General features: G+C 50.3%; 8 non-coding genes across 8 annotated transcripts; all 8 read left to right on the top strand.

Annotated features, from left to right (window-relative positions):
- The first annotated feature begins 2,558 nt into the window (after positions 1–2,558).
- LOC133770728 (small nucleolar RNA SNORD115) lies at positions 2,559–2,639 on the top strand. The gene has a single exon (XR_009867429.1). It is a non-coding gene; the product is annotated as a small nucleolar RNA SNORD115 (small nucleolar RNA).
- Positions 2,640–4,234: 1,595 nt separating this feature from the next.
- On the top strand, positions 4,235–4,313 carry LOC133770766 (small nucleolar RNA SNORD115). The gene has a single exon (XR_009867464.1). It is a non-coding gene; the product is annotated as a small nucleolar RNA SNORD115 (small nucleolar RNA).
- Positions 4,314–6,012: 1,699 nt separating this feature from the next.
- On the top strand, positions 6,013–6,093 carry LOC133770680 (small nucleolar RNA SNORD115). The gene has a single exon (XR_009867383.1). It is a non-coding gene; the product is annotated as a small nucleolar RNA SNORD115 (small nucleolar RNA).
- A 1,603-nt stretch (positions 6,094–7,696) lies between these two features.
- Positions 7,697–7,777, top strand: LOC133770763 (small nucleolar RNA SNORD115). The gene has a single exon (XR_009867461.1). It is a non-coding gene; the product is annotated as a small nucleolar RNA SNORD115 (small nucleolar RNA).
- A 1,290-nt stretch (positions 7,778–9,067) lies between these two features.
- On the top strand, positions 9,068–9,148 carry LOC133770717 (small nucleolar RNA SNORD115). Its single transcript, XR_009867419.1, has one exon. It is a non-coding gene; the product is annotated as a small nucleolar RNA SNORD115 (small nucleolar RNA).
- A 2,567-nt stretch (positions 9,149–11,715) lies between these two features.
- LOC133770740 (small nucleolar RNA SNORD115) lies at positions 11,716–11,796 on the top strand. The gene has a single exon (XR_009867440.1). It is a non-coding gene; the product is annotated as a small nucleolar RNA SNORD115 (small nucleolar RNA).
- A 327-nt stretch (positions 11,797–12,123) lies between these two features.
- On the top strand, positions 12,124–12,204 carry LOC133770697 (small nucleolar RNA SNORD115). The gene has a single exon (XR_009867399.1). It is a non-coding gene; the product is annotated as a small nucleolar RNA SNORD115 (small nucleolar RNA).
- Positions 12,205–13,917: 1,713 nt separating this feature from the next.
- On the top strand, positions 13,918–13,998 carry LOC133770735 (small nucleolar RNA SNORD115). The gene has a single exon (XR_009867436.1). It is a non-coding gene; the product is annotated as a small nucleolar RNA SNORD115 (small nucleolar RNA).
- Positions 13,999–14,405: the final 407 nt, after the last annotated feature.

The raw sequence follows: 14,405 nt of genomic DNA on the forward strand, positions 1-14,405 counted from the left end.
AAACTGGTCTTCTGATTCTTGGGCTGAGCCCTCACATGCTTATCCACCAAGGTTTCCATATAGGCCTTTCAGGATAGACCCATAGGGATGCACACCTGGATGCTTCCCCCAGTCATGAATGCAGTCCCTAGGAAAGTCTTTATCCTGCTGGATCCATCCAAGCTACTTTCTCCTTTGCATGGTGTGTGATCCCAACTTGCTGAGTTGTGGTTATGTCCTTGAGTGCTCCTTCATCTCTCTTCATCTTCTTGTTTCCTCCAGCGTGATGTGCTACCCAGCGATAGCATCCATACTTGCATCCTGGTTTCCAGGTGAGTGGATGGCATTGGTCCTGTATGTTGGTCCTGTGTGGAGTTGGGTATCATGGCCAGTCACTCAATGCAAAAGTTAGGGATGTACCTTGGGAGGCACCAGAAGACAACCTGGGGCTATGCTTCTCAGTGAGCTGTCCCTCTGGGCTCTGGGTTTCTGAACACTTTTCCTGAATCCTTGGAATGGTGTGGGCACCTGGCAAGGAATGAAAACAATTCCCGAGGGAGGACCCTACACTTCCAAAGCTGCCACTGTACCTATGGAGGCTGTAACATCTCTATGTTGCTTCTTGGTATAAGAAGTATAAGACACTAGGGATCTTGTGTATGGAAGGTGCAGGTTTCAGCCTCCTTAGGATGTCTGGTTTGAAGACCAATTTGATGATAGGAAGAACATTTGACCTGATGGTGGCTCTGCAGGTTTCTAGCAGCCCGAGATCTACAACTGGGTTGCAGTGCCCCTGGAACCTAGGATGCATGGACTATCAGTTTGATGCCCAGTGAGGGAGCAGCAGGCATCTGTGTTGTAGTTCCTACAGGGCCATAGTACAGTTCAGTGCCCTTACTCCAATGTGGGATGTGCATGTGACTCAGTAGGCAACATCCTTGGGGGAAATTTTCTTTGGGGTCTATAGCCTGAGTTCATGGGTTCCAGTGTGAGCTCAGATCATGCACCTGAGCCTCCAGGCATGGACAAGGATACAGTGTTGGTAGGACCAGAGCTACTTCTGGGATTTCTTTGGTGAGACACTTGCCACCACTCCTCTGCGATGTTCCAGTGCTAGAATGTTCACCCAGAGTAAAGGCACAAAGATAGTCCTCTGGGGGAGCTAAGGGGCCTGGAACTCCAAGGTGAGTGCATGGCAGGGACAATGGCTTCTTTGCTAGGGATATGATTGTCAGGGTGGGTTATCTGTGGTCAAAGGCAAGCTGTGCTCATTTGAACTCTGAGGTCTAGAATATATTGCATGAACTCCTGGCCTGGTTTGGGGGCCAATTATTTTATGCCAAAGTTTCTATGGGGATGGTTAACATTTGGCCTGTGCCCTGTCTTTTTCTATGTGAGCTGCTGTGGCTCTGGGTTGTCTTGCCAGCTTGAAGTTGTTGAACTCTAGGGCTCAGGCCTCTGTGTTTGTACAAGTTTTAGGTTTCCTAGGATGACTAGGATGAGGACACACCAGGATAGGGACCAAGGTATGTTGGGGTACCAGGCTCTTTGTTGCCTGGCTGCCTAGGAGCTTCATGGGGGTCATGAGGTCTCTGGTGTCATGATCCAGGGTCTCTCTGGCCAGTGCCTGGTTATGGGGGTACCAAAACCTAGACAAGGATATGCACTGGTTGGTGCCAATCATACCCTGTCCCCTCACTTGATTGTCTAAGATCTAGCCTTTGCTGGCCACTTAGGGGGATTTGGGACTGAGCTGATTTCAGCAAGACTGTCAGGACCCCTCCTGGGGCCTGTGATCCTGCTCCTCCAGGGGATGCCAAACATCTCCATGGTATGGGTATACCATGGTCCAGCCCGATGATGGTACCCTATGTTTGTGATGTCTGCAGGACTATGGTCTCCCATGACTGTAGGAGGAATGTGTCTCAGTTGCACACTCTCTGAACTCAAGAATCCATTGTGTGCATGCAACCAGCACCTGAGGTCTCAGGCCTGAATGGGAATCCCTTGGTATTAGGACTAGGGCACCACTAGGGGCTCTTTGGGTGTTTTATTTGCCCAGTACTCTGAGCCCAATTCTTTGCTACTGCTTGATTGTCCATCCTGGCTCCTCCTGCATCCTGGGTATTGGGGTCAGGAAGGAGCTTTAGTAGAAGCCGTCTCTGGGAGGGCAGCTTGGCCAGAGTGTCCTCTCTGTACCAGTGACCAAAAGGTCCAGCAGTTCTCAGGCAAAACGGTGGGGCTTTTCCGACCCCATCACACCTACAAGGTAAGCCTCATAGGAAGCCTCAGTTGGGCCTTGGGGCCAATATATTCTCTGGAACGAGTTTATCTAGCCTGCACCTGCTGTGTGTTCACACATGCCTCTCCTAGCCCCGTAGATGATGTTACCAGGAGAAGCACGCAAGTGTTCCAGTACCCAGGGGCAAGGGCTGTGGTCATTGACCCAACAGCCCACAGACTCATTCTGCTAGCATCATTGGTAAAGGAAATGTCCACAACTGCCTGTGGTATTGAGTCCATCCAAGCCTTGGAGTTGGGATGCTGCCAATGCTCCCTGTGCTGTGGTTTGTGGGGTCTGGTCGATGATGAGACCTCATACTGTCTTGAAGAGAGATTATGACTTAAACATCATGCTCAATAGGATTACACTGAGGCCCAGCCTAGTGATGGTAGTGCAAAAGGAACTTGGGGTAATGAAGTGCCTTCCAGGGGAGGAGACCCTGGCAACTGGAGAACTCAAGGCCCCCATTGTCAGGACATGATTTTCAGCAGGATCATCTGCTTGTGCAGTATTCACAAAAACTCGATCCTCATCAGAATTGTGTGCTCCTTGCTGTGAAATTCACTGTCCTACATTGGAGGTTCCTCCCTCAGCTCCTATATTCCAAACTGTCTTTCAGTAAAATGAGCTGCCCAGCTGAGCACTCTTGAACCAAGACTTCTAGGTGAGTGGCTGGAGGTTGTAATTGGGCCTGTGTAGGGAAGCAGGTTTTCTGGGTTTGTCACCTGATGAGCTTAATGAGTGGAACCACAGAGACCCAGTAAGGCAGCCTCAGGCCAGGCTCTTGGCTAAGCTCTGACTCTTTGGGTTCTGAAGTGCAGATCAATGTACTTAAATCTCTTGCCTTGTGACGTTGTTAAGTAAGGAATGGAAACAGTCATGAATTAGGGGACACATTGAGCCAGTGCTGCCACTGGTTCTTTTGCTGCTATAGATCTGGGTTGCCTTACTGGTGTGGGAGGAAGTTGGTGGACACTGAGGATTAGGCCACTGAGCAGGGGCAGGGATAAGATTCACAGGGAGTCCCAGTCCAAATACAGTGAGGGAAAGTTGGTCTTTCAGCCAGCTCTACAGATTCCTGGCAACCTGGGAGTTTTATTTGGGCCAGGGTTCCACTGTACTATGCTGCAGGGATGCTCTGATCTGTGTCTGGTCAGAGAGGTACCAACAAGTGATCCATGGTACCTACAGGGTGGTGCCATATGTGCTACATTCCCAGTGCTTGCCTGGTCCAGTGACTGTCATTTGCAGTCGATGTGTATGGGTTTTGAACTAAGTTGAGTCTACCAAGGATGCCATGGCCCCTACTGAGCCTGGGGTTCTGCCCTTCCATGAGAGGCACCAAGGCCACAAGGGAGGTATGGGGCATGGTCTGCCCATTGCCTGTATCCCATCAATGGGATGTGGTCAGGACTTAGTTGGGCAGCAACCATAGGAAGACAGTGTCTCCATGGGACCCAGGCTGTTTCTCTGAGGATACAGTGCATTCAGGCAGCCTGTACCTGAGTGCCTGGGCCTATAAGGTGACACTGTGTTGGTTGGCTCAGGACCCACAGTTATATGTCTTGGGGGAACCAGAACTTTGATGCTTATACAGGCCATTGCTTGCTTGTCCATTCCAGTTACCTACCAGGATCTGGGTCTCATGGGCTTGAAGGAGTGATGGTGTTAGCCACTTTCAGTAGGATGATTCTGCCCTGGAAGGCCTGTCAGTCACCAAGACCAAACACTTATAGGGGTGGGCTCCTAGAAGCCTCACCTGGACCGAAGGGGGCCTATGCATGCTCTGGATCCAGTATATCCTATTATGCCCCTGCTGTCTCTTCACACTCATTCATCTTCCTGTCCCACAGATGATGTCACCAAAGGGAGACCCTGTGGGTTCAAATGCCCATGGGGAAAATCATACGGGCCATACACCATAGTGTTAGGGAGGCAAAAATGGGATTCCATGTTGTGGTTCTTAGGGTTGGATCAATGATGAGACCTCATACTGTCTCAAAGAGAGGTGATGACTTAAATATCATGCTCAATAGGGTTACACAGAAGCAAACCTAACGTCAGTATAGCACGAGGACACCAGTATCTCCACATGCTTTCCAGTGCAAGAGACACTGGGGACTGTAGACATGAAGCTACCCTGGCTGGAAAACAGTCCCAGGCAGCAGCTCCTGCTCTTTAGGGTCCACATAAGCTTCTTCCACATTGGGGTGGGGTGTGTATTACATGGACCAGGTTGTGGTCCCGTGCTGGGGCTCCTTCTTCAGCTCCTTTCATCACCTTATGCCTTTGAGTGAGATGTGCTACCTGGCTTATGACCATTGCATCCCACATCCAAGGTGAGTGGATGGTGAGGATCATGCTCTGAGCATCTGTCATGAGCACAAGAGGTGGACCCATGGCAAAAAAGAAGACTGCTTTGGGCTGTGCTCCAGAGCCAGCCTTGTCTCTGGTCTCTGAGGTACAGAACACCTTGCAACAACTGCTGGCCTGGTTCAGGGGCCAGCTGAGGGTTGACAGTGTATCCTGGGGTAGGGTTTATGTGGGGACATTGACCCCACTTGTCCTAGGTACAATGCAATAGCTCTGAATTGTCTTGATTTTTTGGCTTGGAGTGCATTTTACTTAGGATCAGGCGTCTTTGTTGGGGAGTGGCACAGATTCTGTTGGAAGCCTGGGCCAATGACAACAATCACAAGTGAGGGAAGTTTAATGGGAGAGCTGACTCTACAGGTGCCTGGCAGCATCATAGCTTCACATGCCTGGCAACATGGTAGCTGCATACTAGGACAAAGCACATCAGGCCCTGTCTAGTCAGGGGGATTCAGACACCTAGTCCAGGGCACCTGTACAGTGGTGCCCAGCCTGCCCCATCCCTGGCACTTGGCTCATCCAAGGGCCAGCATTCTCTGCCACATCGGTTAGCTTTGAACTGAATTGAACCTATTAAGGACAGCGTCCCTCCTCGTCCCTGGCTCCTACTGCTCCATGAGATGCTCCAAAGATCCACAAAGGATCTGTGGTCCAGGCCTATGACCCTTCACCAACTTAAGGATTTGTACAGGACTGTGGTGGGCAGAGACCATGGGAGGAAGTGCATAGATGGAGATCTTGGGAAGCAAGTTGTGTCCATGGACTCTCCCTTAACACACAGGCCTGGCCTAGGCAGGAATGCCTTGTGGGTTATCACAAGGCCCCATAAGGGCCTTCTGTGATGCATTTCATGCCATCAATTCTCTGATATCAAGTTCATGGCAGCACTTTCTAGTCCAGCCCAGGTCCCAGGCCAGATTTAGGCACAAGAAAAGAAGCAGAGTGGGATTAGAATATTCCAGCATGGTAACACAGTATGAATTGCCCTCTCTGGCCCTGTGACCAAGAAGCCCAAAAATTTCAGGCTAAGTGATCAGAACCTTTCCAAACCAAGATGCCTACAGGGGCAGCCTCTTGGAAGCCTCACCTGGACCTACAGAGTCAAAGCACGCTTGGGAGTCAGTGTTTCCTGGCCTGTTCCTGATGTCTGTTCACTCCCAACCATCTCTGTGTCCATAGATAATGTCAGCTGAGGAACCCCTGTGGAGAACAGACCCCATTGCAAGAGATATGGTCAAGGTCCCAGGAATTAATGAGCTGGTGACATCAGCCATGTTGAAGAAGGAATGTCCAGGACAGCCTGAGGTAAGAAAATCTTAACAAGCCCTGTCATTGGGATGGCTCCTAGGGGTTCTTGTGGTGTGTTCCCAGGGGTTGGGTCAATGAAGAGACCTCATACTGTCTTGAAGAGAGATGATGACTTAAAAATCATGCTCAATAGGATTACGCTGAGGCCCAGCTTGTGACAGAGGTGCAAGAGGACCTTGGGTAACCAGGTGCCTTCCAGGGCAGGAGACCCTGGGGACTGGAGACCTCAAGGTCTCACAGGCCAGAACACAGTGTCCACACTGGGGTGGCTGCTCATGCAGGATGCACCTATCTTCATTTTCTTTGTTTTTTTGTGTGCTCCCCATTGTCCAAGTTGCAGGGCATCGCTTGAGTCTCCTTCTTAGATCCTTTCATCTCCTTCTGTCTCTCAGTGAGAGAAGCTGCGCAGGAGGGCACTTTTGCACTTCAGTTTCCAGGTGAGTGGATAGATGGTGTCAATGGGCCTGGAGTAGCAGGGGTTCTGATGTGTCACCCTAGATGAGCCTCAGGTTTGGACCTATGAAGACACAGGAAAGCAGACTTGGACAGTCTTCTTGAGCGAGCTGTGTGCCTTTGGGTTGATGTCATGAATACCTTACCAGCAATGGCCCATGATTATATTGCTAGTATGGCTATAGGTGGGCAGACACAGGGATCAGGACTATGTGTAATTGTAGGGCTCTGATCCCAAATAAGGCCCATACAGATGACACACCAAGAAGTCAGTGAGTTTCATGGAACAGCTGGCTCTACAGGTGCCTGGAAGCCAGGGATCTTTACCTGTCTCACAAGATCTCTGGAGCCTAGGGCCCGTGGATTCTCAACCTGGTGTCTTATCAGGGAGGTACCAATGCCCGAGCCATGGCACCTTCAGGGTGGTGCTAGCCACATCCCATCCCTGGTAATTGCCTCACCTAGAGGCTGGCATTCACTATCCACATTGATGGGCTCAGACGATGTTGGGCCCTGCAAAGGTGCCTGTGCAACTCCTGGGCCTAGGCTCCCACTTCTGCTTGAGAATTATCAAGTCTCCATGGTAGAAATGTGCCAAGGCCCAGCCCAATGTGTCCACCCCTTATTCATATATGTTGATACTGTGGTTGGTAGTAACAATAGGAGAAATTTGTTTCTGAAGGCCTCAGCCTGATCTCTCAGAATCCACTGTGCACTCTCAGCCTGCACCCAAACTCCCAGGCATGTACTACAACTCTGTTAGTAAACTGAAGGCCCTACAAATTACCCTAGTGTATGTCTTCTGGGAAATTGCCTGCTTGATCAGCCTGGGTCCAGCATGTACATGGGTATTGGGTGCAAGAAGTATTGGTGGATTTAGCCACTGCTGGCAAGAAGATCCTGCCTGGGTGTCCCTCTCTGTCCCAGTGAACAAAGGCCCTACAGTTTTGAGTGAAGTATGCAGAACTTGCCAGTCTCTACCACAGCTACATGATGGGCTCCTAGGAGGACTTACATGTCCACGATGCCAAAGCACACTCTGGAACCATTTAAATGTAGCTGGCCCTGCTGACTGTTCACAACCATTCACTTCCTTATCCCACAGAAGATGTCAGCAGAGGTAACCAAAGGGGCCCAGGAGCCACATGGATAAGAGCTGTGGTCTAGGTCTAGTGGCCCATAAGCTGACAGTGTCAGTGCCATAGGTGTAGGAAATGTCTAGGACTGTCCATGGTATGCCAATCCATCCTGACCATGGAGTTGGCTTTAGGGGCTTCTCTTGCTGTTTTTCCTGGGGTTGGATTGATGATGAGAACTCATACTGTCTCAAAGTGACATGATGATTTAAAACTCACGCTCAATAGGATTACACTGAGGCTCAGCCAAGTCACAAACAGTTGATTCTACAGGTTCTACACATGCCTTTCACAGAAGAAAAACCTGTGTATTGGATACCTGCATGTCCCCCAGGCCAGTCTGTAATCCCCAGGCTTGAGCTGCTACTTGTGCAGAAACCACAAAAACTCCTCCTCCTTGAACTCGGTGTGTGCTCTCTACTGGCCACATTGCAGGACCATACTCAGGCTCCTTCTTCAGCTCCCTGTGCTCCCTTGATCTTCCAGTCAGATATGCTGCTGGGAAGGATACCCTAACATCCCAGATTCTTGCTGGTATGGCCGTAGGTGGGCAGACACTAGGGATTATGCCTCTGTGTGTAAGCAGGACTCAGTTCCTTTATATGGCACAGGTGAATAACCACACCAAGTGAGGGAGCTTGGTGGAGCAGCTGGGTCTGCAAGTATCTGGAAGCCTGGTAGCTTTATGTGGGTCACAAGGCCTCTGGATTCTAGGTCTCAGAGACTCTTAGTTTGGAGCCTCATTTGGGAGTGTCAATACCTGGGCCATGGCTCCTGTAGGGTGGTTCAAGGGACACCCATTCCCTCCTTTGCCTCCTCGAGATGCTGGAGTTTGTGGGCCATGAGGAATGACTAGGACTGAATTGGGCCCATCAGAGATGCCAGTGTACCTCCTAGACCCATTCTCCCAGTCCTCCATGGGAGGCAGCAAGGCCCCATAGTAGAGTTGTACATGGTCCATCCTAATGCCCCTACCCCATCTTTATGTGTGAATGGACATAAGCTGAAATTGTCTCTGGGTGGCTTACCTAAGCTCCCAGGATCTTCTGTGCTCACCTATCCTGCAACTGGTTGACCTGGCATGGACAGTGACCCCATGTTGGTTGACCTAAGGCACCATGGCTGTATCCTTGGGTTTATCTTGTGGGACCTGTCTTCTGGTGCTTAGGCTGGGCCATTGCTTGCTTCTCCAGCATAGTTTCTGGATAGGACCTGGATCTGGGGGCAGGAAGGAATGATGGAAGTAGCCTCTGCTGGCAGGATGATCCTGTCCGAGTGTCCTTCTCTGTTCTAGTCACCAAGAGGCTCAGAAGTTTTCTAGACACAGAATACCTAAAGCAATGGACTCCTTAGAGGACTCCCCTGGGCCTACGAAGCCAAATCATGCTCTGGAACCTGTGCATTATGATCTGGGCCTGCTATCTGTTCACACCCAACTCAATGACCAGTACTGCCTGTGGTAAGCCAATCTATCCATCCAGACCCTTAAGTTAGGATGGCTCCAGGGACAGCTCCTGATGTGTTTAGTGGGGTTGGGTTGATGATGAGACCTCATACTGTCTCGAAGAGAGATGATGACTTAAAAATAATGCTCAATAGGATTATGCTGAGGCCCAGCCTAGGGACAATGTGTCAAGAGGCCCTGGGGTCCACAAGTGCCTTTCAGGGGGGACCCATAGGAATGCACAACTGAAGGCCCCCCCTAGTCCTGACTGAACTCCCTAGGAAATAGTGGTTGCTCTTACTGTATCTAGCCATGTTCCTCCTTGGGCATAGTATGTAAACTCAACTGGCCAAGTTGTGGGGACGATTTACGTGGTTCCTTCATCATCTCTCTTTTCCCTCTTGTTTCTTCCAGTGAGATGTGCTACCCTGCAGGTCACACTTGCATCCTGGTTCCTAGGTGAGTTGCATGGCATAGCTATAGGGCCCTCTGTGGTAAAGCTGGGTAACATGGCTGAACACCCAATAAAAGCCTTTGGAGTGTACCCTGGGAAACACAAGAGGCAGCCTGGGGACATGCTTCTGAGTGAGCTATACCACTTTTGGCTCTGATGTCCAAAACAACATGCCTGATTCCCCTGCCTGATGTGGGTACCTGACAAGGAATGGAAACTCTTCTTGATGGAGGGTTAATGTACTTTCAAATCTGCCACTGTGCCTGTGAAGGCTGCAGCATCTCTATGTTGTCTTTTCATGTGACCAGCAGTATTGAAACACTAGGGATCAGGCATCTCTGAAGGTGCAGGTTTAGATACCTTAAGGGGTCTGGGCCGAGGACCACATTGAGGATAGGTGGGAAATTTGGCAAGTATTCCAGCTCTGTGGGTCTCTAGCAGCCTGGGATCTGTAACTGGGTCGCATGGCCCCTGGAACATGGGACACAGGGGTGATTAGTTTGATGCCCAATGAGGGGGTTACAGGTATCTGTGACGTGGCACCTGCAAGGCCATGATCCAATCCAGTATTCTTACCCCAATGTAGGATGTGCATGAGACACAGTAGGCAGCATCCACTGGAAGAAGTTTCCTTTGGGGTCCGTATCCTGAACTCACAGGTTTCATTGTTTTCTCAGAGCGTGCACCTAAGCCCCTGGATCTTGACAGATATACTGTATTTGTAGGACCAGAGCTCCCACTATAACTCCTTGGTTGAGGCTCTTGCCACTACTCCTCTGAGCTTTTCCAGTGCTAGAATGTTCAGCCAGGGTAAAGTCCCAAATGTAGGCCTCTTGGGAGGAAAGGAACAGTGGACTCCCTGTGAGTGCATGGCAGGGACCAAGGATCTTTTCTAGGGATGTTAGTGTTCAGGTGGATCACCCAATGCAAGCCTAAAGGATGGACCAACAAAGACACGGTAGGGTTGCCACAGGCTGTGTTCCAGAGCAAGCTGTGCCCATTTGGGCACTGAGGTCCAGAATTCATTGATTGAACTCCTGGCCTAGTTTTGGTGCCAATTAAGGTTCCAGGATATGATTCCCATTAGTTCAGTGTCCCGACTTGTCCTAGGTTAGCTGCAGTGGCTATGTGTTGACTTGCCTGTTTGGTCAGAAGTTTTGAAGTTTAGGGGTCAGGCCTCTGTGTGGGGTTAGGGTCTAAATTCCCTAGGAGGCCTTAGATGAGGACATACCAAGGTAGGAGAGTTTTGGTGTGGTACCAGGCTCTGTAGGTGCCTGGCTGCCTGGGGGCTTTAAACAAATTATGAGGACTATGAAGCCATGATCCAGGGGCTCTCTGGCCAGTGCCATGTTATGGGGGTGCCAAAACCTAGGCCAGGACACCCACAGGTTGGTGCCAATCATATCCATTATCTCAGCTCTGGCCTTCCCAGGCCAGATGGGTGGACTTCAGACTGAGCTGATCTCAGCAAGGATGTTAGGTCCCCTCCTAGATTCCCTGGTCCTACTCCTCCAGGGGATATCAAAAGGCTCCATGGTATGGCTGTGCCATGGTCCAGCTGGAGGCCAGAATGCAATCATTGCAATGTGTAGAGGACTGCAGTGGGTTGTGACCATAGGAGGAATGTGTCTCTGGTGCACACTTTCTGAATTTCGAGAATTCTTTTCATGCAACCAGAACCTGAGCTCCCAGACCTGAATGGGGATGTCTTGTTTGTTAGAACCAGAGCATCACTAGGGCCTCCCTGGGTATGTCTCATGTGACCAGTCCTCTGAGACCAATTCTATGCCACTGCTTGAGTGTACAGCCCAGGTCCTGCTGAATCTTGGGTACTGGGGTCAGAAAGGAGCTTTAATAGAATCCATCTCCAGGAGGGCAACCTGGCCTGGGTAGCCCTCTATGGACCAGTGACCAACAGACCTAGCAGTTCTCAAACAAGAGAGTGGGGCTTTTCTGATCCCACCACATCTATAGGGTTGGCTTCATGGTGAGCCCCACCTGGGCCAACAGGGCCAATGCATGCTCTGGAGCCAGTGTATCTAGCCTGCACCTGCTCTGTGTTCACACCTACCTCCTCCCAGATCCACAGATATCACAGGAGCACGTATGCTTGTGTTCCAGTGCCTAAGAGGCAAGGGCTGTTGTCATGGCACAATCAGTTTAAGAGCTCACTATGCTAGCACCATTGAAAAAGGAAATGTTCGCAACTGCCTGTGGTAAGCCAGAAATCAGCCTTGGAGGTGGCGTAGTGCCAGGTGCATCCTGTGCTATGGTTCCTGGGATTGGGTCTATGATAAGACTTCATACTGTCTTGAAGAGAAATGATGACTTAAAAATCATGCTCAATAGGATTAACCTGAGGCCCAACCTAAACATTAGTGCAAGAGGAATTTGGGGACCTCATAGGGACTTCCATTGGTGACATTAACTGTGGGATAGGAAGGTGAATGGGTGTGAACAGACAGCAGGGGAAGAATACAATACACTGGATCCAGAGCATGCTTACTCCCCCATTGCCCAGGTCCAGTGCCATGGGGACAAGGGCTGTGGTCAAGGGCCCATGAGACCTGAAGCTTGTTGTTCCATCCCTGTGGTTGAATGAAACTTCACTGACTTCCTGAGGTAAGCCAGTTCTATGAGCTATAGTGTTACGGCAGTGACAATGGGATTCCATGGTATGGTTCCTAGGGTTGGGTCAATGATGAGACCTCATACTGTCTTGAAGAGAGATGATGACTTAAAAATCATGCTCAATAGGATTACTCTGAGGCCCATCCTAGTGACAGTGGTGCAAGAGGACCTTAGGGTAACCATGTGCCCTCCAACAGAGGAGACTCTGGGGACTGGAGATCTCAAGGCCTCACAGGCCAGGACACAGTGCCCAGACTGAAGCGCTGTTCATGCAAGGTGCACCCATGCTCCATCTTCCTTGTGTTTGTTGTGTGCTACCCACTGTTTGAGTTGCAAGATCATACTTGGGGCTCATTTTTCAGATCCTTTCATCCCTTTCTGTCTTTCATTGAAAGGAGCTGCACTCAGGATACCCTTACATCCAGTTTTAGTGTACCTTTACACCCAGGTGAGTGGATAGAGGGTGTCAATGTGCCTGTGTGGGGCAGCAGTGGTTCTGTTGGGTCACCCGACATGAACCTCAGGGGTGGATCCATGGAGTTAAAAGAAGGTATCCTCAGGCAGTCCTCTTGCATGAGCTATGCCACTTTGGGTAATGTCCTGAACATTACCTGAACCTTACATGAACTTCTGCCTTGTTCAGAGATTCAAACAAGAAATGGAAGCATTTCTGAGTGAGGATTAACCTGGGTCCAGTGATGCCACAAGACCTAGCTGGGCATCAACAGCTCTAGGTTGACTTGCTGTTGAGGCTGAATGTGGGCTAACCCTGGCAAACAAGACTCTGTGTGGGGGTAGGTTTTAGATTTGGTGGATCCAGGTCCAAGCCATGTCAAGGCAGGGTGAGAGAATTGGAGTGGCAATGACTATGCAGGAGCCTGGGATCTTCAGGTGGTAGGCAGGGCCACTGGAGCCTAGGACAGAGGACTATAGGGCTAGTAACCATTCAGGGGGTGCCAATAAAAATGATGTGTCTCCTACAGCATGTTGCCAGGCATGCATATCCCTGCCATTCACCCTGTTCAGGAACTGGCATTAACAGGCCATGTGGATGGCATCAGACTGAGGTGAGCAGAGAAAGCATGGCGGGGCTCCTCCTGGCACTGGGCTCCCACTGCTCCATGGGATGCACCAAGGTCCCACAGTAGGTGTAGGTTGTGGTCCAGCCCAATGCCCATACCCTTTCTTTGAGATGTATAATGTACTGAGTTGTATAGAAACCACAGGAGGAAGGTATATCCGAGAAGCACAGTGTATACTCTAGGGATATGCCGTGTACATATAGCCTAGACCTGATTGCCAGGGCCTGGATTGTGATGACTTTTTGTTAGTCCCAGGGCCCTATGGGGGACTCCTTGATTGTATCTTGTTCAGCTAGCCCTCTTGCCAATTCAGTGCCAGTGCTTGGTTGTCTAGCCCAGCTCCCTGCTGGATCCTGGGGACTGGGGTCAGGAGAGAGCAGTGGAGGATGCTGACCTAGTGACCAAGAGACCCAGCACTATTCAGGTGAGGCAGGCAGAGCTTGCACAATACCACCATACCTACAGTGGTAGCATCCTAAAGGACTCAGAAGGGCCAATTGTGCCAAAGGGCACTCGAACCAGTGTGTGCCCAGAGCATACTCCTGTTGTCTATTCATACCTTCCCCCTTACTGTCTCTCAGATTATATCACCAATGGAAGGCCACATGGGTTCCAGTGCCTGGAGGTATGGCCAAGGCTCCAGCAGCCCATGAGCTGGTGCTGCCAGCCTTGTTGGACAAGGTGATGACCAGGACTGCCTCTGATAAACCAATTTTCAAGGCCCTGGAGGTGACATGGTGCAATGGGCTTCCCGTGGTGTGGTTTCTGGAGTTGGGTCAATGAAGAGACCTCATACTGTCTCCAATAGTGATAATGACTGAAAAATCATGCTTAATAGGATTACACTGAGGCCCAGCCTAGTGACAGTTTGTCAAGAATATCCTAGGGTCCAACATGCTTTCCAGGAGAGAAGATTTTGGGGACTGGAGACCCAGAGGCATGCAGGCCAGGATACAGTACTTACTTAGGAGCAGCTGCTCCTGCAGGACTAACCAAACATTCTTACTTGGACTTGATGTGTGCTCCAGGCTATTTGAGTTGTGTGGCCATGTTGAGGGCTCCTTCTTCAGCTTCCTCAATCCCCTCATGTCTAAAATTGAGATATAGCTGCCCATCTGGTCACCCTTGTTTCCCAGATCCCAGGTGACTGGATGGTGAAGATCATCATTTCTCTGTGTGGGAAATGGGTGTCAGTGTAGATCTTCCAATGAAAACCTAAGAGGTAGACTCACTGAGACACAGGAAGGCAGTCTTTGGGTGT

This window comes from Lepus europaeus, chromosome 11 (genome assembly GCF_033115175.1).
Source record: "Lepus europaeus isolate LE1 chromosome 11, mLepTim1.pri, whole genome shotgun sequence".
In the NCBI taxonomy this organism is placed as follows: Eukaryota; Metazoa; Chordata; class Mammalia; order Lagomorpha; family Leporidae; genus Lepus; species Lepus europaeus.